The sequence below is a fragment of the Bos indicus x Bos taurus genome, chromosome 4, assembly GCF_003369695.1.
Source record: "Bos indicus x Bos taurus breed Angus x Brahman F1 hybrid chromosome 4, Bos_hybrid_MaternalHap_v2.0, whole genome shotgun sequence".
Classification (NCBI taxonomy): Eukaryota; Metazoa; Chordata; class Mammalia; order Artiodactyla; family Bovidae; genus Bos; species Bos indicus x Bos taurus.
Window position 1 is genome coordinate 15,904,650 of NC_040079.1, and position 24,710 is coordinate 15,929,359.

A 24,710-nucleotide genomic window follows, 5' to 3' on the forward strand; every position below is an offset into this window, starting at 1 on the left:
TCCTGCCCTGTGTCGTGAACCTTTCCCGGGTTCATCCTGCCTGGCAGCTCACCCTGGAGCCAAGAGGAGGAGACGGAAGGAGCGGCCCCCAGGGACTTGGAACCGAGATGCTCCCCGGGGCAGAACTGAGGACAGGTTGGGGGGGTCAAGGGAGAAGCACCATGGTGACACCCGTGGGCAATGCAGACCCCATGCTGCGGGTGTCAGGGCGGGAGTCCTCTCGGGGAAAGGATCGCAGGTAGTGGAGTGAGGTCCGTGCTGGAAAGGAGGACAGGGGACAGCAGCAGGATTTGGTTTCCTGGGATGAACGGCTCTTTCAGCCCGGCCGGTGACGCCACCTGCTGGCCGAGCCCGCTTGTCGTCATGTCGCCGCCTCTGGTCCCAAACGGTCCTGATTCTCCTGGACGGCCTCTTTTCCCCTCAGAGGCCACAGAGCCCGCCCCTGCCCAGGAGTCCACGACTTTTACAGGTACACGCAAAAAGAGGCTCTCTCTTCGTAAGATGTTAATAAAATATTCTTAGGGCCCTAAAGTTTACAATGCTGCTCACCTTAAAGACCACAAGCCACGGCCTGGACCCCATTACTGTTTTACTGCAGGAGATTTTCTCATTTCCGTGCAGGGCCCAGAGCAGCACAGGTAAAGTCGTACACGCTACACATGTAGGATGAATGGAGGGACTTCTGTTGTCATCAAGAAGAAGCATCAATGTTGGGTACATACACGATTCGAATGAACTTACAAAACAGAAAGAGACTCACAGACTTAGAGACCAAACCTGTGGTTGCTGGGAGAGGTGGGGGAGAGGCTGGGGGGAAGGGACAGTTAGGGAGTTGGAGACAGACGTGTACAAACTGCTATATTTAAAGTGGATAACCAAGAAGGACCTACTGTACAGCACAGAGAACGCTGCTCAGTGTTATGTGGCAGCCTGGATGGGAGGGGAGTTTGGGGGAGAATGGCTGCATGTTTATGCATGGCTGAGTCCCTTCACTGCTCACCTGAAGCTGTCACATCTTTGTTAATTGGCTATACCCCAATACAAAATACAAAGTTAGAAAAAAAGGAGCATCAAAAATTTGGGGATGGCTTCCTCAGACTCATATAGCCAGAGGGGAGGAGGCAGGAGGTTCGGAGAAGGCTGCACTCGGGGGGGCACTGTCCTGCACCGGTGATACAGGCACGCTCTCAAAGCAGGCCTCGGGGCCAGCCCGCTGCCTGGCATCCCACCAGGTGGGTTCCCTCTGGGTGGCACCGGGAACCCTACAAAAACACACAAAAGGAATGTGCTATGACCCTGGGGCCTGGGCTGCCCGGCAGAGGTTCTTGACCTTTAAGGAGATGGGAGCAAAGAGTCTTCCGAGAAAAAATAAGAACGAGAGGAAAACGAGGAGAGGTCGGCCTCTCACCCCATACTAGGGGTTCTTAACTAAAGTCATGGTCCACCAAATTGTATCCAAGATTTGGTGTGTCCATTTGTTTTGGGGGCAAGAATCCATAGTTTACATCAGATTCTGAAAGGGGTCCAAGGCCCCCCCCAAAAGGATAGGAACATAACAATTACCTAGGTGTATAGATATGTATATATATACAGATATGTAGGTAGGGCTTCCCTGGTGGCTCAGAGGGTAAAGCGTCTGCCTGCAATGTGGGAGACCTGGGTTCAATCCCTGGGTCCGGAAGATCCCTTGGAGAAGGAAATGGCAAACCATTCCAATATTCTTGCCTGGAGAATCCCATGGACAGAGGAGCCTGGTAGGCTACAGTCCACGGGGTCGCAAAGAGTCGGACACAACTGAGTGAAAATTTATTTATTTAATTTTATAGATATGTATAGTTGGGGGTTGGGGAAGACTGAAAGAGAATCTCTGGGTGTGGGGACTCAGGAATTTGTAACAAGTGCCTCAGATTAGTTAACTTCATTAACACCAATATTCTGCCCAAAGATGATCACTTCCTTAATATTTTGAAATATACTTTCTTTTATAACTTATTTCATATTGTTTACTCAACACCTCTCAGTGAATAAATATACGCTTTTGTCAACATTTCTAGTGGCTATGTAATATTCTGTTTTGCAGATATGATAAACGTTATTTTACCAATCCTCTCATGAATGTAAGATATTTCCAATTTTTAATATCATAAAAAGCATTGAGAAAAGCATCTTTGTAAAAGTTTCTTAGTACCTATGCCTTGTTTTCTATTTTAAAGGTTATTTATTTACTTATTTTTGGCTGTCCTGGGTCTTTGTTGCTGCGCGGACTTTTCTCCGGTTGTGGCGAGCAGGGACTACGCTCTAGCTGCAGTGCGCGGGCTTCTTGCTGCGGCGGCTTCTCTTGTCACAGAGCATGGACTCTGGAGCACAGGCTCAGTAGCTGTGGCACACAGGTTTAGTTGCTCCATGGCCTGTGGGATCTTCCCAGACCAGGGATCAAACCCGTCTGTGTCTCCTGCATTGGTAGGTGGATTCTTTACCACTGAGCCGCCAGGGAAGCCCCTATTTTCATTTTTGCTTGAAGTAAATATATCTACAGAAGAGTGCTCAGATCATGCCTACACAGCCTGACAGACTTCCACAAAGAACCACATCCGTGGGCCCAGCCCAGGAGCAGAACATCACCGGGTGCAGCTCACCTTACCGACATCCCTCCCACCCTCCTCTGCATAAGTTTAAGTCAGCTAAGGAAGGGCCTTCACTTTGCAAAGTGGTAACTGAGGATGGGGAGCATCAGAAACCAGAGGAAAAAATAGGGTTGTGATTCCCTGCTCACAGTCCAGGGCAGACCTTGGATGGACAACGCTATTTGGGTTTAGAAACCAAGTGTGACCAAGAAGCATGGGTGTGTTAGAACATGGCCACTCAACCTTTTCATCTTACCTCACACCAACAGTCTGTCCAAGAACCAAGTCCTCTGATTCCATTAAAAAAATTAAGAAAAAGACTTCATACATTTTCCAAGAAGAATGTGTATTTAGAAGCATTCCATTATCGTGTTTCAATTCAGGGTCAATCACATGGTCATGAAAACCAATTGGAGCAGGACTTCTGGGTGGGTTTCATTGCTGTAGACTATCCGAGACACTGGTGGGCAAGGGAAGGGATGAGTGGGAGCAGGTGTGGTTGGCATGTCTTGGTAACTGGCCGGAGATAGGGCATCTGAAAGAGAAGGCAGCTGTCACCACTGCTGAGACAAGGGAAAGTGAGTTCTTAGAAATTATCACACAAACATTTTCTCACGCAGACCGAGAACAAGGAGAAGATCTGCTATTTATTATTTCTTTTTGCCCATTACTATGTTCAGTGCGGGCTTGCCAGGTAGCAGTAGTGGTAAAGAACCCACCTGCCAATGCAGGAGATGTAAGAGACACAGTTTTAATCCCCGGGTCAGGAAGACCCCCTGGAGGAGGGCTTGGCAACCCACTCCAGTATTTTGGCCTGGAGAATTCCATAGAGGAGCCTGGCAGGCTACAGTCCATAGGGTTGCAGAGTTGGACACGACTGAAGCAACTTAATGCACACGCACGCATGTGTTTGTTTGAATAGTGGACTGAGTTGTTCGTGCTCAGTTGTGTCTGACTGTGTAATCCCGTGGACTGCAGCCCTCCAGGCTGCCCTGTCCGTGGGATTCTCCAGAGAAGAATACTGGAGTGGATTGTCATTTCCTCTTCCAGGGGATCTTCCTGACCCAGGATGGAATTCCACTGCACTGGCAGGCAGATTCCTTACCACGGAGCCACCTGGGAAACCCATTGGTTTGAGTACCTGTTTTCAATTTCTTCAAGTATATACCTACAAATGGAATCGCCAAGTCATAGGTTAGTATCTACATTTAAATTTTTGAAGCACTATCAAAGTGTTTTCCATAGAGGTTATAGGATTTTATACTCCTGCCCACAAGATATGAGGGATGCCAGCTTTTCCTATGTTCCCTCCCTTTCTTCAGACAGATTCCAGCTTTCTTAACTATATCCATCACCTTCCAGCCATACCTCTGAGGGGACCCCATGTTTCTCAGGGGTGATTGACATCACCTGCATCAGATCCACCTGGGATATTAAGTACAGATGCCTGGAATCCACCTTGACTTATCTGGGACTAAAGCCTTAGAGCCCTTGAATGGCTGCAAGTTTCCCAAATATCTTCAAGTACTTAACAGGTCTCTGTCTTAGATGACTCACTTCTTCAGGTGACCCAATCTCCTCCCTTATATGTAAATTATCCTGTAAGTTTCACTGACAGTAATCTTAGGGCCAAGTTTTGAAATTAAGACTTTTGCACACATGGCCCAAGTTCAGTATTACATAAGAGCTGAAATGCTTTAAAGAACAAAAATATTGACGAAAGCTTACAAGAGTCCACAGACCTGGTAAATTCAGGTTGTGTTTTTTTTGGGGGGTGGGGGGTGCAGTGGTAAAGAATCCACCTGTCAATGCAGGAGACCCAGTTTCGATCCCTGGGTCGGGAAGATCCTCTGGAGAAGGAAATGGCAACCCACTCCAGTATTCATGCCTGGAGAACCCCAAGGACAGAGGAGCCTGATAGGCTGCAGTCCATGGGGTCGCAAAGAGTCGGACACGACAGCATGCACATTAATCACCTTGCCTAGGCTTAAAAGCAAACCCACCACGGTACAGGTTAGACCCTCCCCCCGCCAAAATCCTGAGGAGAGATGGCTTCGGGAGTGAACTCAGAGGAGGGCAGGGCGGGCGGAAGCTGGAGCCTCAGCTCAGAGTTCAGGGGGGTTGACATGAGCTAAGAGTTCAGACTTGGCTGCTTGGGACGGGCTGGAACAGGCAGAGGAGGAAGGGGAGATTCCTGGCCGAGCAAAGGTTAGTAAGGAGAGCAATAGGCAGGTGAGAAGGGCCGCTTAACTGCTGGCGCCTGTCAAGGCCAATTAACTTCCCTCCCTGGCTTGTCCAGCAGCCACGCCTCACCCCCACCCAGCTGTTGCACGGGGTTGCGCTGCCAGCCTGTAACTTCTTCCAGGCTACAGTGAGCAGAGGCCTGCTGCCAACCTCCCTGACACGGGGCCAGGGAGCCGTCTCACCTTTGATCAACTCTAGGCTCCCTACCTGCCCCTCTGAGTCTCCTTGCCCTCAACCTCACCCCTCCTCGCCTGACCATAATCCTGAGAGCCCACAGTTCAGTAGTCCTGCAACCAAACCTCACCACAGGTTGTCCTTCCTGCCACGGAGCTAATTCCCTGACCTGCATGGGCGGAATGTGGGCCGAATTGTTTTTCTGGCAGATTCAGGCGGACCCACCCTTTGCTGTCGTGGCCCCTGGACAGGTGTGAAAGGGCTTCTTATCCGAAGGGGCTCTGGGTGGCAGCGGACCCGACAAGCCAGGGGGCAGCTGACGTGGGTCCTAAGAAGGGCAGGGCCTGGCCAGCTGACAGCTGCCCTGGGCGACCGGAGCCCCAGTGGTTCCCAGGCTGAGGACGCTTTTCTCCCCTCTCTGCCCTGGTTTATCCAGCCTGGGAAAGCTCTGGGTGGGAGCTGAGGTGGCATGCAGCCCTGCCAAGGCCAAGCCAGGGTCAGCCAAGCTAGGGTGACTCACAGGGTCAGCGGTCGGTGCCTTCCCAGCAGCGTGGGGTCTGTGGGCTCCGCATCCTTGGCTCCATCCACCCAAATGACCCTACAAGGCTGGTCAAGCCTCACTTTGTGTGGAGGTGGAGCTGTGGAAGCAGATGGCTGTCGAAAGCCCCCTCTCTCGAGATGGGGACATTTGCCTTCTGGGGGTATGGGGAGGGTAAGGGCCCTGCCATACCAAGGAGGATGGTCTCTGTCGCGCACTTTCTAGCCACATCAAAATGTTGCTCTTTAAAAACAGAAAGCAGGTGATGATTGCACAATGATGTGAATGTACTTAACGCTACTGAACTGTAAACTTAAAAGTGATTAAACTATCAGATTTTATGTCATGTGCCTGCTGTCTTAGAAAAACAATTAAAAAGCCCATAGCAATAACTTTGCAATGCATTTATATTCTGTGCAATTAAATTAACCTCAATGGTAAAGAATCCGCCTGCTAATGCAGAAGACCTGGGTTCAATCCCTGAGTTGGGAAGAGGAGAAGGAAATGGCAACCCACTCCAGTATTCTTGCCTAGGAAATCCCATGGACAGAGGAGCCTGGTGGGCTACAGTCCATGGGGTCACAAACAGTCAAACATGACTGAGCCACTAAACAACAACAAATATATTATCCAAGGGCTTCCCAGGCGTTGCCGTGGTAAAGAATCTACCTGCCAATGCAGGAGATGCAAGAGATGCAGGTTTGATCCCTGGGTCGGGAAGATCCGCTGGAGAAGGAAATAGCAACCCACTCCAGTATTCCTGCCTGGGAAATTCCATGGACAAAAGAGCCTAGCTGGCTACAGTCCATAGAATTGCAGAGTCAGACATGACTGAGCACACACACATGTATCGTCCACACCGTATTTCTACAGGATAAACACCAACTTCTTCCTCTATGTAATTGTTTCCTTTCACTCTCCAGACACTGATCCTGGGAACACTTTCTAAGTCTCCGTGGGAAAGAAATACTGTTGTTGTTAATATTTAGTCGCTAAGCCGTGTCTGACTGTTTTGTGACCCCACGAACTGTAGCCCACCGGGCTCCTCTGTCCGTGGGATTTTCCAGGCAAGAATACTGGACTGGGTTGCCATTTCCTTCTCCAGGGGATCTTCCTGACCCAGGGATTGAACCTGTGTCTCCTGCCTGGCAGGCAGATAGATTCTTTACCACTGAGCTACCTAGGAAGCCCAGGAAAGTAATATATGTTCTTCTTAAACTTTGAGTTCTTACCATTGCAGGACTGATCCAGGAGGTGGTGAAGGAGCCCTTTAATTCCTCAGAGGTGTGGGGGTAACAAATGGAGGCTGAGGACAAGACCAAGCGCATGTGGTCTGCGTGGCCCAGCAGAATTTTGCTAACGCTTGATATTCCCTCCTTCCTCTGCTTTCTAGATGGCAGTCCCTCCTCCTTCCTTTCTCAGCCTCAGAGCTCCACCTTCCCTCGGCCCAGAGATAAGCTCTCTCAGAGAATCAGGCTGTGGTGATAACTGTTTGGGGAGTCACCCCCACAAGGCATTTTCAACCGCTGACCCTTAAGCTATGACCCCACAAGTGTGGATTCCAGAGCTGAGACCAGTGCTGGGGGAGGGGGGAAGACGTCATTGGTGGGGGTGGGCGGGTCTGTCCTGAATGTCACCGCCCCCCGGGGACATTGCCATCCCACCCTGGTCTCCATCATGCCTGCCTCACCAAGCAGCTTCCCAGCACCCACACCTGCCAGTCTGAATCCCCACAGCTTGCCTGGGTGCCCCATACAGACGCCGACGACCTTCAAGGCAGCCCTGAAACCTCCTCACTTGAAGTCGAGTGTGGGAGAGGGTCTGAGCCCTCCCGAAGCCCTGCTCGTCCGCTGCAGCATCACCCAAGCTGCTGCCCACAGCAGGTGAAGAGAGGTGCGAGCTCTTGAAGTGATGAGAGAATGTTTTGGAATTAGACAGTGGTGATGGTTACACAACTAATAGAGTCACAGCAACTTTGCGACTGTATTACAAACCACTGGATTGTACCCTTAATTTTACTATTTATTTATTGTTAGGCTGCAGCTTGCAGCTTGAAGGGTCTTAGTTCCCCGAGCAAGGATGGAACGTGTGCCCCCTGCATTCGAAGTGCAAAGTCTTAACCACTGGATCACTAGGGAAGTCCCCGGAGTGTACACTTTAATCATTTAAAAGATTCATCTTTGTTTCATTTAAAATAAATAAGACCCCAAAAAAAGTGAACTTTGTAGTATGTGAACTATATTTCAATGAAAGTAAAAGACGACATAAGCCATTGGGGGACAAAGGAGAGTAAGCTTGGTGTATGGGGTAAGCTGAGCCTACAGCCACCCCAGGTTACAGGACCCAAGGGGCTGCAGAAATTAGAAACAGCACTGCTCACACCCCACCATCAGGAGAGAGAACCCCTCCTCCACCTTCTTAGGGTTTGGCTCTGGTAGCAGGGTGGCTACTGCCACAGCAACTCCTGTGACCAATAACATAATTACCACAAAGTCTTACTAACAGTCCCCTCATACGCTGCTCATTAGGCTTGTTTTCAGGATTCCCTGGGGGGCCAATGGTTAGGACTTGGCACTTCCACTGCAGAGGACCCAGGTTCAACCCCTGGTAGGGGAACTAAGAACACACAAGCCACAGGCTGGGCAGAGAGGCCAAAAACAAATTTAAAAAGAGAGAGAAAGAGAAGCATATTTTCACTACAACAGCTAATAGACTCATCTCCTCTGACCCTTCGCTCCTGCTTTACTGAGTGTTCTGCACACCAAACTCCCAGCAGTCTCTCTTGAATGGATCCTCCTCTCAGACTCATCAACTGGCTGGATCCAGACTTCAGATCGTTCACTGAATCTTGGCCCTGAAACAAAACCTGAAACAGCTCGAACATGCTGTCCCGGACCACACCCCACACTTGCGTGGGCCCCTCGCTGTTTTATACTTTTTACTGCAGCATAATTGCTTTACAACACTGAGTGAGTTTGTGCTGCACAATGGGAATCAGCCGGACATGTATCTGTGTCGCCTCCCTCTCGAGCTCCCTCCCACACCCCTACCCCAGCCCTTCAGGTTGTCACAGAACACTGGGCTGGGCTCCCTGGGTCACACAGCGGCTTCCCGCTAGCTATCTATTTTACACATAATAATGTATCTATGAACCCTCCAGTGTTCTTGCCTGGAGAATCCCCATGGACAGAGGTGTCTGGTGGTCTACAGTCCATGCGGTTGCAAAGAATCTGCTAAGCACAGCACAGCACAGTGTATACACGTCGATCCTCATCTCCCAGTTCGTCCCGCCCTCCCCTTCCCCACCCGTGTCCACAGGCACATCCTCTGCGTCTGTATCTATTCCTGTCCTGCAAATATGTTCGTCTGTACCATTTTCCTAGATGCCACGTATATGCATTAACATATGATATCACATTTGTCTTTCTCTGTCTGACTTACTTCATTTATGATAATCTTTAAATCCATGTATGTGTGGATCACAATAAACTGTGGAAAATTCTGAAAGAGATGGGAATACCAGACCACCTGATCTGTAATTTGCTGCTACTGTAGGTACCCCTGACTTCCTACTTTTGCATTCCAGTGCCCTATAATGAAAAGGCAATACGTGAACCATGAACTTCCTGATGTTCAAGCTGGTTTTAGAAAAGGCAGAGGAACCAGAGATCAAATTGCCCACATCCGCTGGATCATGGAAAAAGCAAGAGAGTTCCAGAAAAACATCTATTTCTGCTTTATTGACTATGCCAAAGCCTTTGACTGTGTGGATCACAATAAACTGTGGAAAATTCTGAAAGAGATGGGAATACCAGACCACCTGACCTGACTCTTGAGAAACCTCTGTGCAGGTCAGGAAGCAACAGTTAGAACTGGACATGGAACAACAGACTGGTTCCAAATAGGAAAAGGAGTACGTCAAAGCTGTATATTATCACCCTGCTTATTTAACTTATATGCAGAGTACATCATGAGAAATGCTGGACTGGAAGAAACACAAGCTGGAATCAAGATTGCTGGGAGAAATATCAATAACCTCAGATATGCAGATGACACCACCCTTATGGCAGAAAGTGAAGAGGAACTCAAAAGCCTCTTGATGAAGGTGAAAGTGGAGAGTGAAAAAGTTGGCTTCAAGCTCAACATTCAGAAAACGAAGATCATGGCATCCGGTCCCATCACTTCATGGGAAATAGATGGGGAAACAGTGGAAACAGTGTCAGACTTTATTTTTCTGGGCTCCAAAATCACTGCAGATGGTGACTGCAGCCATGAAATTAAAAGACGCTTACTCCTTAGAAGGAAAGTTATGACCAACCTAGAGAGCATATTCAAAAGCAGAGACATTACTTTGCCAACAAAGGTTCGTCTAGTCAAGGCTATGGTTTTTCCTGTGGTCATGTATGGATGTGAGAGTTGGACTATGAAGAAGGCTGAGCACCGAAGAATTGATGCTTTTGAATTGTGGTGTTGGAGAAGACTCTTGAGAGTCCCTTGGACTGCAAGGAGATCCAACCAGTCCATTCTGAAGGAGATCAGCCCTGGGATTTCTTTGGAAGGAATGATGCTGAAGCTGAAACTCCAGTACTTTGGCCACCTCATGCGAAGAGTTAACTCATTGGAAAAGACTCTGATGCTGGGAGGGATTGGGGGCAAGCGGAGAAGAGGACGACAGAGGATGAGATGGCTGGATGGCATCACTGACTCAATGGACGTGAGTCTGAGTGAACTCCAGGAGTTGGCGATGGACAGGGAGGCCTGGCGTGCTGCAATTCATGGGGTCGCAAAGAGTCACGACTGAGTGACTGATCTGATCTGATCTGATCTGATGTTGCTGCAAATGGCCTTGTTTCATTCTTTTGTGGCTGAGGGGACTTCCCAGGTGGCACTAGTGGTAAAGAACCTGCCTGCCAAAGAAAAAGATGTAAGAGACTTTGTAATAGTTTGATCCCTGGGTTGGGAAGATCCCCTGAAGGAGAGGGCATGGCAACCCACTTCAGTATTCTTGTCTGGGAAATCCTATGGACAGAGGAGCCTGGCAGGCCACAAACCATGGGGTCGCAAAGAGTCAGACACCACTGAGCGACTGAGCTCACGTACACATAATCAGTAAAGGATTAGGACCTAAAATATATAAATAGCCCCTAGGAATCAATAAGAAAAGGCAAACGATCTAGCAGAAAAACAGGCAAAATATAAGCATAAATAGGCAAAAGAAGTGGAAGCACAAATGTTCTATAAACAGATGAAAGTTTTCAAATACAATTTTAATCAGAAAAAAAAGCATTCAAACCACTACATGTTACCATTGCCAACCTCACAGATGATCAAAAGTTCAAGTCAGACAATTTATTTAATCGAAATGTAACTCACTTCACACTCTGTACCATTTGCCCTTTTCAAGTACAGAGTTTGGTGGTTTTTAGCACAGTCACGAAGTTGTACAACTATCAGCACTGTTTAACTCCAGAACACTTTGATCACTTGAGAAAGATTACATCTTTTTTAAACTGCTGAGGGCAGCAGCTTGGGCCATAGCCTGGAGTAAGAACAGGGACTTGAGAGCATTCAGTTCCTCTGGGATATACAGTTTAAAATGTAAGAATGTGGAGCAGCAGGATATGACAGGACTAAATAGTATCGACACTGAAAAACTGACCAAGTAATGGATTACCAACGACCCAGTGATTCCGCTCCTAAGCACTACTGTTGTTTAGTCACTAAGTCGTGTCTGACTCTTTGCGACCCCAAGGACTGTAACCCACCAGGCTCCTCTTGTCCATGGGATTTCTAGACAAGAATACTGGAATGGGTTGCCATTTCCTTCTCTAGGGGATCTTGCAGACCCAGGACTGAACCCCCAACTCCGGCATTGGCAGGCAGATTCTTTACCACTGAGCCACCCGGGAAGCCCACTCCTAAGCATGCACGTGTGCATCGAAAGACATGTACAGGAATATTCAGAGCAACATCATTTGTAATAGGCAAAAACTGCAGGCAATGAAACGTTCACCAGCTGTAAAATGGGCTGACCGCGCAATGGGACACTATGCAACGGTGAAAGTCGCTTAGCCGTGTCCAGCTCTTTGCGACCCCATGGACTCTACAGTCCATGGAATTCTCCAGGCCGGAAGACTGGGAGTGGGTAGCCTTTCCCTTCTCCAGGGGATCTTCCTGACCCAGGGATCGAACCCCGGTCTCCCACATTGCAGGCAGACACTTTATCGTCTGAGCTACCAGGGAAGCCCTCAAATGCAACAATGAAAAACCTATGAACTATGCCACGTGCATCAATATAGAGTAATCTCACAAACACAAGATAAAGCAGCAAGAAACAGAGGATATGAGTTAGATTCCACTTAAATAGAATTTTAAAACAGGCAAACCTAGTAATGTACTATTTAGGAATCCATGTGTAGGTAAAAACAAATGTAAAGAAAACCAAAGGAAAGATTAACACAAGATTCAGGAGAATGATTTGCTTAGCATCAGGATGCGTTACAGAAGAGGCACACAGGATGGAGAGGGGATAAACTGGAGCTTGGAATTGACACATACATGCTACTAAATGTAAAATAGGTAGCTAGGCGCTTCCCTGGTGGTCCAGTGGCTACGACTCAACGCTCCCAGTGTAGGGGGCCTCCAGTTCAATCCCTGGTAAGAGAACTAGATCCTACATGCCATGACTAAGATCCAGCACAGCCAGGCTTCCTTGGTGGCTCAGTGGTAAAGAACCCACTTGCCAATGCAGGAGACATGGGTTCGATCCCCAGTCCAGGAAGATCTTACATGCCATGTGGCAACTAAGCCTGTACACAACTGCTGATGCCCAAACGCTCTAGAGCCTGCACTCCACAACAAGAGAAACCATGGCAATGAGAAGCCCACGCACTGCAATTAGAGTAGCCCTACTTTCTGCAACTAGAGAAAAGTCCACAGAGCAACTAACACCCAGCACAGCCAAATAAATAAATATTATTTTAAAAAAAGAGAGCGATCCAGCACTAAATAAATATTTTTTTAAAGATAGCTTCAAAAAAAATAGGAAGTCTACTCAATACTCTGTAATGGCCTATAACGGGAAAAGAATCTTTAAAAGAAGGGATATATGTCTAACTGATTCACTTTGCTGTACATCTGAAATTAACACAACATTATCTATTAATACACTCCAATATAAATTAACTTAAAAAAAAATCAGGCTTCCCTGGTGGTTCAGTGGTAAAGAATCCGCCTGCCAATGCAGGAGACATGGGTTCGATCCCTGGTCCAGGAAGATCTTGCATGCCTCAGAGCAACTAAGCCAGGGCACCTGAAAGAAAAGCAAAAACCAGAGGCACGCAGGACTGGACTTTTCGAACATGATAATATTCTACCTCTTGATATGGGTGTCTGGGTGTGTGTTTTGTTGGAGGAAAAACTTTCTCTACACTCTTAAGGCCTGTGAATTAGACTTGCAAAAGGCAGGTTGACAGGATAAAAGGCACTCAATTTTTGTTGATATTTATGTGCATGGAAGTTCACAAAAAGTAAGTGAAAATCAGAGAAATGGTGAGACTCGGGGTCCATATGCCATTGTAACAAAGGAAACAAGGCTTGGGGTTCAAGGGATGATAAACTGTAGAGAAATGACTAGGAAATGCATGCGGGAAACTGATGACAGACGGGGTTCTGTTATAAGATCTGGTTGTGCAGACTCATGTCCACGCTGACCTTTCCATCTCCGGAATACGAGTTGCACCCTCTTCCTAGACTTCACAAAGGAAATGTGTGCCCTGCTTTTTGGAGGAGAGGGGGCAGAAGGGCGGAGAACCCTGCCCGCATCTATTCGTTCTCAACTGCCTTCAATTCTAAATGGACAGGTGGCGCTGGCAGAAAAGAGACGCAGGAGAGTCAAGAGACGCAGATTCGACCCAGGAGTCAGGAAGACCCTCTGGAGGAGGAAATGTCAACCCCCTTCAGTATTTTTGCCTGGAAAATCCCATGGGCAGAGGAGCCTGGCGGGCTACAGTCCATGGGGCCGCAAAGAGTCGGACACGACTGAGCGCGCACACACATAGACATCTGTGCACTAGTTTGGGGTAGGGGCCGGGAGAATAGATGGACTTCTCACTGGCAAACTGAGAGTCCTAGCCTCACCTGGGGAAGGAAAGAGATTACTTTCAGCCACCGTTCCAGATCCTGGCCTGTCCCCTGGGGAGGCCCTGGCACCCAAGGGGCAGTGAGGTTTGGAAGGAGGGAGGCAGAGAGCATCTTCCCCCAGCTCTGTCTCCAGCTGACTGTGGATCTTGGGGGACAGCTCCTCACCTCCTGGCCCTCAGACTCACCACCTGTAAAGTAGGTGAAGAGGTCCCTTCTGACCCCAGACTTGACTGTCTGCTGCAATGCCTGCAGCCGCAACCCAGAAAAGTGGCCTAGAAGCCTGGTCAAGGCAGGACCCCAGGGTTTTCAGCTAATGGGGCCATTGGGAAGATGCAAGAGGGAGGGGGACCTGGGGACCATGGCAGGACAGGTGGGGGCGTGAGGAGGAGGAAACACAAGTGTCTCCCAGGCAGTGAACAGGCGGGGAGTGCTGGCATCTCCCAGACAGTGAACAGCTGAGCTGATCTGGAAGTCAGGGCATGCCTCGGCTATTCTCAGCAGCTATTTATAGTCCTGCACCTCCGTGTTTCGTAGCTGCCTGCGGTGCACCGGCTGCATCCTCTCTGCAGTGAAGTCTGTCTTCTGGCTGAGCACACCAGGCTCCTGTGCAGGTCTGACTTACACAGGGCTTTGCACAGAATAGGCGTGCAACTGTGTGTGTTGTTTGTTCCAAATACTCCTAAACCCATTCATAGTTTTTAATTTCTAAATGTATTAAATTACACAAAACAGGGCCTTCCCTGGTGGCTGAGTGGTAAAGAATCCTCCTACCAATACAGGAGATGTGGGTTCAATCCCTGGGCTGGAAAGATCACACATGCCACAGAGTAGCTAAGCCCATGTGCCACAACTACTGAGCCTGGGCTCTAGAGCCCAGGAGTCTCAACTACTGAGCCCATTTGCTGCAACTACTGGAGCCCGAGTGCCCTAGAGCCCTGGCTCTGCAACAGCTACTGCGATGAGAATCGTCTGCTTTCCTCAGCTGGAGAAAAGCCTGCAGAACAACAAAGATCCAGCACACCCAAAAGTAATAAACAAAAATAACATTTTAAAAATACTTAAAATTGCACAGAATATAAAACCAGCATCTTAGCCATTCCTGAGCGTAGAGCTCCCAGTGGTGGACATATTCACACTGCTGTGGAACCGTGACCATCCTTCATCCCCCGAACCTTCTCACCATCCTCAACTGAAAACTGGTGCCCATTCTCCCAGTTCCCCTCTCCTCCCTTCCCCCAGTCCTACAGCATCTATTCTCCACTCTGTCTGTATGAATCTGACTAGTCTAGGTAGCTCATATATGCGGAATCATGCGGTATTTGTCCTTTTGTGACTGGTTCATTTCACTTAGCATAATGTCAATGTACATTCATGTTGGAGATTTGTCAGAATTCCATCCTATTTTAAAGCTGAATCAGGGACTTCCCTGTGGTCCAGCGGTTAAGAATCTGCCTTGCAATGCAGGGAATGCGGGTTCGATCCCTGCTCGGGAAACTAAGATCCCACATTCCAAGGAGCTAGAGAGTCCAAGTGCTGCAACTAAGACCCAATGTCACCACATAAATAAATTAATATTTTTTAAAAAATTAAAAAAATAAAGCTGAATCATATTTGCTCCATCGTATTGGTTCCCGGACCAGGAATGGAACTGGTGTCCCCAGCAGTCAAAGTGTGGAGTCCTAACCACTGGACTGCCAGGGAATTTAAAACTCGTTCTGTTTTATCCATTCATCTGTCAAAGGACACCACACATTCTTGCAATTCAAATGCAGTGTTGGAACCAGAATCCCCTCTACCAGATTATAATCAAAAGGAATCAGACAGCTTTCTATTTAAAGACTGCAGCCCTTCATTGATTTAGGGGAGGATCTGATAAGCAGTAGAGAAGAAAATGGCAACTCACTCCAGTATTCTTGCCTGGAAAATCCCATGGCCAGAAGAGCCTGGTGGGCTTTAGTCCATGGGGTTGCAAAAGAGTCAGACACAACTAAACAGCAATAACTGATCACCTAGCAAGAAGATTTTTCAACAAATGGCATTTTTGTGGGGAGTGGGTTGGGTCTCAGGCTCAAAGGATTATTGTCCCTGAAATCCCAGGACTGAGAATTTTGAAGGGGAGATACAGGTTGTGGTCAGAGAATGGGCTATAAGAGCAGTGGCTGGAGGCACAGCAATTACGGGGGCTGAAAAGGCCTGGGTATATACAGTAGAGAAGGAGAACTTCCCAGGTTCTCCATTGGCTAAGACTCCAAGCTCCCAGTGCAAGGTCCTGAGTTCCATCCCTGGTCAGAGAATGAAATCCCTAATGCTGCAACTAAGAGTTCACACGCCACAGCTAAAGACCCCACATGCCGCAAATAAGATCCCACGTAGCCAAATAAAATAAATAAATATTAAAACAAACATACAAAAGATACCTGGGATTTTTTTTCAGTAGGAGCTATATATATATATTAATATTATTGAAGAGTAGTTGATTTACAGTGTGGTTAGTTTCAGGTGTACAGCAAAGTGACTCAGTTATACATACATGTATCTATTTTTTCTTCAGACTCTTTTCCCTTATAGGTTATTACAAAGTATTCAGTATAGTTCCCTGTGTTATATAGAAGGTCTTTGTCAGTTATCTACTTTATATATAGTAGGGTTTTTTTTTTTTTTTTAAGGTAGGAGATAACCCCTGAGGGTGAATGCGTGGAAAACTGGACTCAGCATGGTCCCTGTGGATTTTAAAGAGACCTGGCCTTCTGGTCTGGCCTGGGGAAGAGAAACTGCAGGGAAGTCCAGAGTCCCTGATGAATGGTCAGGCCCTGTTTCCCTCAGTAACAGGGTTAATCTGTTTTCTGGGACAGCCTGTATGGAGAAAACTGCCTGGGACTCGGAACCATCCAGTTAAAAGGGTAGGAACCCACTGTGAATGTTAACAGCTGCAGGACTCAGAGGTTCATTTCTCCCACTGCTAGACTGTGATCTGTCCACCAGCGCCAGGCTCCAGGGTGGGGGGCTCCCCACTGCCTGCAGGACCATGTCCGACCCCTCCGTGTCCTCCCCACCTCCCCACAAGCTGGCTGCAGCCTCCAAAAGTGAATGCGGAACTCCTCGCAGCTTCCTCCTCCACCAGCTCATCCCTGAGCTCCGCGCCTGTGTCTGCCATCTGACTCAGCTCACTCAAAACTCAGCCCAGGCAGCATCTGCCACTGCTAACCCTGCTCTCAGCAGTCTGGTATCAAGGCTGCCCCTCTGATTCATGAAGCATCTTGCAGATGCCTCTAGGGCTGCACATTCCCAGTAAAACGTCCTGCTTTGGGGTCAGTTCTAAACTCCTAGAAATCAGGTGCTGTTTCTTTTAGCCTTTGTTTCTCCCATTCATTCACTCATTCATTCACTCATTAGATACATATTCATGAATGGCAATGATGTGCCTCACACCGCTCTAGTTTGAGTGAATGCATGCTCTGGGATTGCATCTTGTTGACTCTCATTCATTCATTCATTCTACACATACTGAGTGATAGATACTAGAGGTACAACAGTGAACAAATATAAATACAGTCACGCTCTCAAGAGATTTTGAGGGTAAGACCGACATTCAAATAATTACATACAAACACACCTACTGTTGCCATCATAATGGGTGTTATGAAGGACAGGGAATTGGAGGGTGAAAGTGGATCAGAGGGGCTGGACTTGGTCAGGAGCTTACAGAACATTTCCCCAAGAAAGTGATACTTGAGCTGAGGTGGGGGAGAGAAGGGACTAACATTCCAGAAACAGGGAACAGCATGTGCAAAGCCTCATGTCATACATTGGTTAGAAATGGAATATCTGACTGCCAGTGGCTTAAACCATTTTATTTTTTCCCACAACAGGAAATATGGAGTTGGTGTCTGCTGGCACTGGTCCAGCTGCTGCAGTCTGTCTTTTAGGCTTTTCTGCTCTCTGTTCCACCATCTTCTGTATGTTACTTCTTGTGCTCCAATTGGGTCTCTTGTGGGTCTAGCTCTAAACACCAGGATGGTTTTCAAAGTCAGGAGGCAGAGAGGACCAAACAGAAGGCTGTCACTTCTCCAGAAAACCCAGGACATCTTTGCAACAGGGCTGCTCACATCCTTCCCCTCACAGCTCATTGGCCAGAGCTGGTCATATGACTGGGCTTCCCAGGTGGCTCAGTGGTAAAGAATCTGCCTGCCAATGCAGGAAATGCAGGAGATGTGGGTTTGATCCCTGGGTCAGGAAAATCCACCCTGGAGGAGGAAATGATAACCTACTCCAGTGTTCTTACCTGGGAAATCCCACGGACAGAGGAACTGGTGGGCTACAGTCCATGGAGTCACAGAGTCAGACACGACTGAGCAACTACGCACCCATGAACAATCATATGGCCATCACTTACTGCAAGGGATGCTGGGAAAGTTAGTATTGCACTTCAGTGGTGGGAATGAGCAGGAGAGAGAAGGTTGGGATTGGCTTGGTACAGCTTTTGTACATGGTACATGGTGGGAGGGAGCAAGGCCAGTTCTGGAAACTGACAAAAGGGAGTTTGTAGAGACGGTAGAGCTGGAGGCGTATGTAGGGGCCTGCGTTAGTTTGCTAGGGCGGCCATAACAAAGTACCGCAGACTAGGCAACTTAAACAATGTAAATTTATCATCTCACTGTTGTTGTTACTTAGTTGCTAAGTCATGTCGGACTCTGCAACCCCATGGACTGCGGCATGCCAGGCTTCCCCATCCTTCACTGTCTCCTGGAGCTTGCTCAAACTCATGTCCATTGAGTCGGTGATGATATCCAGCCATCTCATCCTCTGTCGTCCCTTTCTCCTGCCTCTATCTTTCCCAGTGTTAGGGGAAGCACACTGACAGAAACCGCGCACCCTGGCCAGGCACCACAGTAACCATTTGCATGAGTTGTTTTATGATGGGAGGTCCTGGTAAGGAACTCTGAACTAATAAGCCACCGCCAACCAAAAGAATTCAGGAAATATCAAAAGGAGACACCACATGTCCAACTACCTCCCAGAATCCTTGCTGGCATCCATCCTGACTGAACAAGATGTGCACCACCAGGAAGGACTCTGAATCAGAATGATTAACTAAAGACAACTGGAAACTAATCCCATCACCAGAAAACCCAAGACTCAGCCACATGGCAGACCGGTTCTCCTGGGTTCCCTTACCCTAATGCTGTCTGCCCAGGAGCCCTTACTAATAAAATGTCTTGCTTTGGTAGCACAGGTGTCTCCTTGGACAATCCATTTCCGAGTGTTAGACAAACACCCACTTTCAGGCCCTGGAAGGGGTCCCCTTTCTTGCAATACCAGCATCAGGGTCTTTTCCAATAGGTCAGCTCTTTGCATCAGGTGGCCAAAGTATTGGAGCTTCAGCTTCAGCATCAGTCCTTCCAATGAACACCCATGTCTGATCTCCTTTAGAGTGGACTGGTTGGATCTTCTTGCCGTCCAGTCTCACAGTTTGGGAGGCTGCCAGTCCCAGGGTTGCTTTCTTCTGAGGCCTCTCTTCCTGACTTGCAGATGGACCCTGTCTTTTCCTCGTCTTTCCTTTTTGTGTCTGGGTCCTAAGTGCCTCTTCTTCAAAGGACACCAGTCATATTAGATGAGCCGCTGCTCCACAACGAGAGAGGCCACCACAATGAGAAGCCTGAGCACCGCAAGTGGAGGGCAGCCCCGCACCCTCACCTCAACAGGAGAAAGCCCACATGCAGCAACGAAGACCTAGAGCAGCCAAAAAGAAATGAAAACAAACAGGCCAGGATTTAGGCTTGGGGGCGGGGAGTAAGGGGTGGGGTGATGGAGGCTGTGGGAAGAGAGGAAGAGGAAGTTATCTGTAGCCCTGGGCCTTGCTGGTGGTCCTGTGACGGAACCAGTGTCTAGGAGGCTGGCTGGTGCTGTGAGAGGGGCTGTAGACACTGAGCTGAGGTGGGGTCTATGAGCTAAAGGCTCCCCTGCAGGCTAAGGGGCAGGCCATCTGCTTCTCCACTCCAGGGGTGAGTCCTGGGAGCTCAGATTCCAGTCCTGGGAGATGTTAGTCACTCAGTCGTGTGCGCCTCTATGTGATCCCGTGGACTGCTGCCCACCAGGCTCCTCTGTCTTTGGAATTCTCCAGGCCAGAATACTGGGGTGGATTGGTATTTCCTTGTCCAGCAGTCCTCGGAGGACATAGAAATGCAAGTATTCTCTGCTCAGCCCTCTAATCACTGAGCGCTGGTTTTATCTGTCAATCATATGTGTACTTTTCTTGTTTGAACAATAGGTGCGAGATACCATGAGATATACTTTAGAAAATGTGGGGATCCTTTCTGGATGTAAAGGTGACTTTAAGCTGAAGACATCTGAAACTCAACAGATGCAGAAAAAAACCTTTCCCCAGCTTTCCTTATCTGACTAAAAGCAGCAATTTCTAGGCAATGAGGATACCATAAATCCACTTAATGACCCTTAAGAAGACAGAAATACTGTGCATCCCCATGTAGACAAGCATTACCACAACCTTCTTATCTCTTACCTGTTCTCCTAAAAACCCACTGGGCTTCCCTCAAGAAATCTATTGGGCTTTTCCCATAAAAGCCTTCTCTCGCCCTCCCTACTAAGTTAGGTATATAAACTTTTAACCATTTAAGGCACCAACTACTCTTATGCATATGAAACAAACTCTTTTTTTCCTGTTAACCAGTCTTTTATCAGTTTAATTAGCATGTCCCATTTAATGAACCTAAGAGAGTAGAGAAAGTTTCTTTCCCTGCATAATAACCACCAAATTCAGAATGCATTGGTCTAATCCTTCAGATAAAAGCTCCCTGATTAGTGTGAAGCCAAAAGTATAAACAGACAGAAAGCTAGACAGATGCTCTATACCTGTGATTAAGGGGTCTGTGTTGTCCCTACCCCCTACTCACAACATCCCTGTCTCCTCCCCCTTCAAGTAGCCACCCTAGGGTGACCCCTGCTTTGGCTCAGTTTCACTGGGTTTGATAACTTCCGCCTGGCTGGTAGATTCTCATCCAAAGGATGAGAGGTGGATGAAAGGATGTCAGGAGGAATCTGCTCCTGAGGACTCTGTCCCTCTCTCCCCATTGCTCCCTACCCAGCTGCCCTGTCTCTGCCACATTCAGCGTGACTCAATGGGCTCCAGCCACCCTGGGATCGGCCATTCCTAGACTACACTATGCATGTTACCATCTGAGGGCTGCTACACTCGCCCTTTCTGTCTTGTACCCTCTTCCTTTAGATTTTAAATTGGCTTGTTCTTTTGAATTCACTAGGTCTCTGTTCAAATATCAGTCTTAGAAAACACTTCCCTGATAAACTCATCTAAATGAATGAATAAGTGAATGCATTCACCAATGCCCATTTAGGCTGTACCTGGAAGAGGCTTTTTCTCAAAAAGATCAGTCAGTCAGTTCAGTCGCTCAGTTGGGTCCAACTCTTTGCTACCCAATGGACTGCATCACACCAGGCTTGGCTTCCCTGTCCATCACCAACTCCCAGAGCTTACTCTAACTCATGTTCATGGAGGTGGTGATGCCATCCAACCATCTCATCCTCTGTCATCCCCTTTTCCTCCAGCCTTCAAACTTTCCCAGCATCAGAGTCTTTCCCAGTGAGTCAGTTCTTCGCATGAGGTACCCAAAGTATCAGAGCTTCAGTTTCAGTAACAGTCCTTTCAATGAACATCCAGGACTGGTCTCCTTTAGGATGGACTGGTTGGATCTCCTTGCAGTCCAAGGGACTCTCAAGAGTCTTCTCCAACACCACAGTTCAAAAGAATCAATTTTTTGGCACTCAGTTTTCTTCACAGTCCAACTCTCACATCCATACACGACTACTGGAAAAACCGTAGCTTTGACTAGATGGACCTTTGTTGGCAAAGTAATGTCTCTGCTTTTGAATATGTTGTCTAGGTTGGTCATAGCTTTTCTTCCAAGGAGCAAGCGTCTTTTCATTTCATGACTGCAGTCACCATCTGCAGTGATTTTGGAACCCCAAAAACAAACTCTCTCATTATTTCCATTGTTTCCCCATCTATTTGCCAAGAAGTGATGGGACCAGGTGCCATGATCTTAGTTTTCTGAATGATGAGTTTCAATTCAACTCTTTCACTCTCCTCTTTCACTTTCATCAAGAGGTTCTTTGGTTCTTTGCTTTCTGCCATAAGGGTGGTGTCATCTGCATATCTGAGGTTATTGATATTTCTCCCAGCAATTTTTATTCCAGCTTGTGCTTCATCCAGCCCAGAATTTCACATAATGTACTCTGCATAGAAGTTACATAAGCAGGGTGACACTATACAGCCTTGACGTACTCTTTTCCCAATTTGGAACCAGTCTGTAGTTTTGTTGCAGGAAGGGGACACCTTCCAGGGCCCGAAACTGGGCTCTTGTCTAACACTCGGAAATGAATTGTCTGAAGAGACACATGTGTTGACAAAGCAAGAGATTTTATTGGGCAAGGGCACCCGGGTGGAGAGCAATAGGGTAAGGAAACCCAAGAGAACTGCTCTGCCGCATGGCTCGCAGTCTCCGGTTTTATGGTGATGGGATTAGTTTCTGGGTGGTCTTTGGCCAATCATTCTAATTCAGAGTCTTTCCTGGTGGCGCAAGCATCACTCAGCCAAGATGGATGCTAGCGAGAGGGTTTCTGGGAAGTGGACAGACACGCAGTGTCTCCTTTCGACCTTTCCCGAACTCTTTCAGTTGGTGGTGGCTTATTACTTCCATATTCCTTATCAGGATCTCCTGTCATAAAACAACTCATGTAAATGGTTACTAGGGTGCCTGGCCAGGGTGGGCGGTTTCAATCAGTGTGCTTCCCCTAACAATTTCATGTCTAGTTCTAACTATTGCTTCTTGACTTGCATACAGATTTCTCAGGAGGCAGGTGAGGTGGTCTGGTATTCCCCCAAAATTTCCAGTTTGTTGTGATCCACATAGTCAAAGGCTTTGGCATAGTCAATAAAGCAGAAGCAAATTTTTTTCTGGAACTCTCTTGCTTTTTCTATGATCCAGTGGATGTTGGCAATTTGACCTCTGGTTCCTCTTCCTTTTCTAAATCCAGCTTGGGATTTAAGGAATTTGGTTTAGGTCATGCCTGAATGGTCTAGTGATTTTCCTTACTTTTTTCAATTTAAGTCTGAATTTGGCAGTAAGGAATTCATGATCTGAGCCACAGTCAGCTCCTGGTTTTATTTTTGCTGATTGTATAGAGCTTCTCCATCTTGGGCTGAAAAGAATATAATCAATCTGATTTTGGTATTGACCATCTGGTGATATCCATGTGTAGAGTATTCTCAACATGTGGACAGGTCTACATGTGCACACATCATGGTGGAGAGCTCTGACGAAACGTGGTCCACTGGAGAAGAGAATGGTAAACCACTTCAGTATTCTTGCCTTGAGAACCCCATGAACAGTATGAAAAGGCAAAATATAGGACACTCAAAGATGAACTCCACAGGTCGGTAGGTGCCCAGTATGCTCTTGGAGATCAGTGGAGAAACAGCTCCAGAAAGAATGAAGAGTTGGAGCCAAAGCAAAAACAACACCCAGTTGTGGATGTGACTGGTGATGGAAGTAAATTCCAAGGCTGAAAAGGAACCTGGAATATTGCATAGGAACCTGAATGTTAGGTCCATGTATCAAGGCAAATTGGAAGTGGTCAAACAGGAGATGGCAAGAGTGAACATGGACATTTTAGGAATCAGTGAACTAAAATGGACTGGAATTGGGTGAATTTAACTTAAAGAGATAAACAAACACATTTCTGTTATTTTATTCCCTAGCCTTATTTTAGCCAAATAAGTCTAGGAAATTTTTTTTAATGGAAGTATATTTGATTTACAATACATTTATATGTACAGACACATATATATTCTTTGTTGACTAAAAAATAATAGTCACAACCTGTAAGCAGAGAGTTATTTTATTTTCTGTTAAGTCCGGGAGATAGCATCTCAGGGGTTTTGAGAAAACTGCTCCAAGGAGGAAGGAGTGGAAGTCAGGCTATAGACAAGTTTGCAACAAAGGGAGCAGGGCTGTCTGAACAACAAAGGTCGGGTATCAAGGAATTCAGCCTTCTTTGTGTGGGAAGATGCAAGCCTCAGGGCGCACTGAATTCATTCCTTTCACATGCACTTCAGCTCTCTGAGGCCAATCCTGTTTCACCTGCTGCTTGCATTCCCCCAGCTCCTCAGCAATCCACTCAGGGGTGGCAACGCCCAGTGGATTGAAGTTTTGGGAGCCCTCATTCACATTTGGAGGCCAGAAACCACTGATGACTGTGACATCTTGTTTTTATTATTTATTTTCTTGTTTATTAATATGGCAGGAGATATTTTCACTTCACAGGTCTTTAGGTCTCTGTCCAAATATCAGTCTTAGAAAAGACTTTCTGATGACCCTATCTAAATGAGTGAATAAGTGAATACATTCACCAATGCCCATTTAGGCTGTACCTGGAAGAGGCTTTTTCTCATAAAGATAAACAAATGAACAAATTTCTGTTATTTTATTCCCTATCCTTATTTTAGCCAAATAAGGCTAGGAAAAAATATTTTTTTTAATGGAAGTATAGTTAATTTACAATATCGTGTGAGTTTCAGGTGTACAGAAGAGTGAAATACATACACACACACACACATTTTCTTTTTCAGATTCTTCCCCTTGTAGATTATTATGTAATAGTGACTATAGTTCCCTGTGCTATACATATAGCAGGCCTTTGTGGGTTATCTATTTTATACATAGTAGTTTGTATCTGTTAAACCCAGCCTCAGTTCAGTTCAGCTCAGTCACTCAGTCCTGTCTGACTCTCTGTGACCCCATGGACTGCAGCACGCCAGGCTTCCCTGTCCATCACCAACTCTCAGAGCTTTCTCAAACTCATGTCCATGGAGTCGGTGATGCCATCCAACCATCTCATTCTCTGTTGTCCCCTTCTTCTCCTCCCTTCGATCTTTCCCAGCATCAGTGTCTTTT

General features: G+C 47.2%; 1 long non-coding RNA gene across 1 annotated transcript; it reads right to left on the reverse strand.

The window, feature by feature from the left end:
• Positions 1-2,949: 2,949 nt before the first annotated feature.
• LOC113891134 lies at positions 2,950-7,151 on the reverse strand. Its single transcript, XR_003510673.1, has 2 exons — positions 6,813-7,151; positions 2,950-3,159 (listed from the first exon to the last, which is right to left on the reverse strand). It is a non-coding gene; the product is annotated as an uncharacterized LOC113891134 (long non-coding RNA).
• Positions 7,152-24,710: the final 17,559 nt, after the last annotated feature.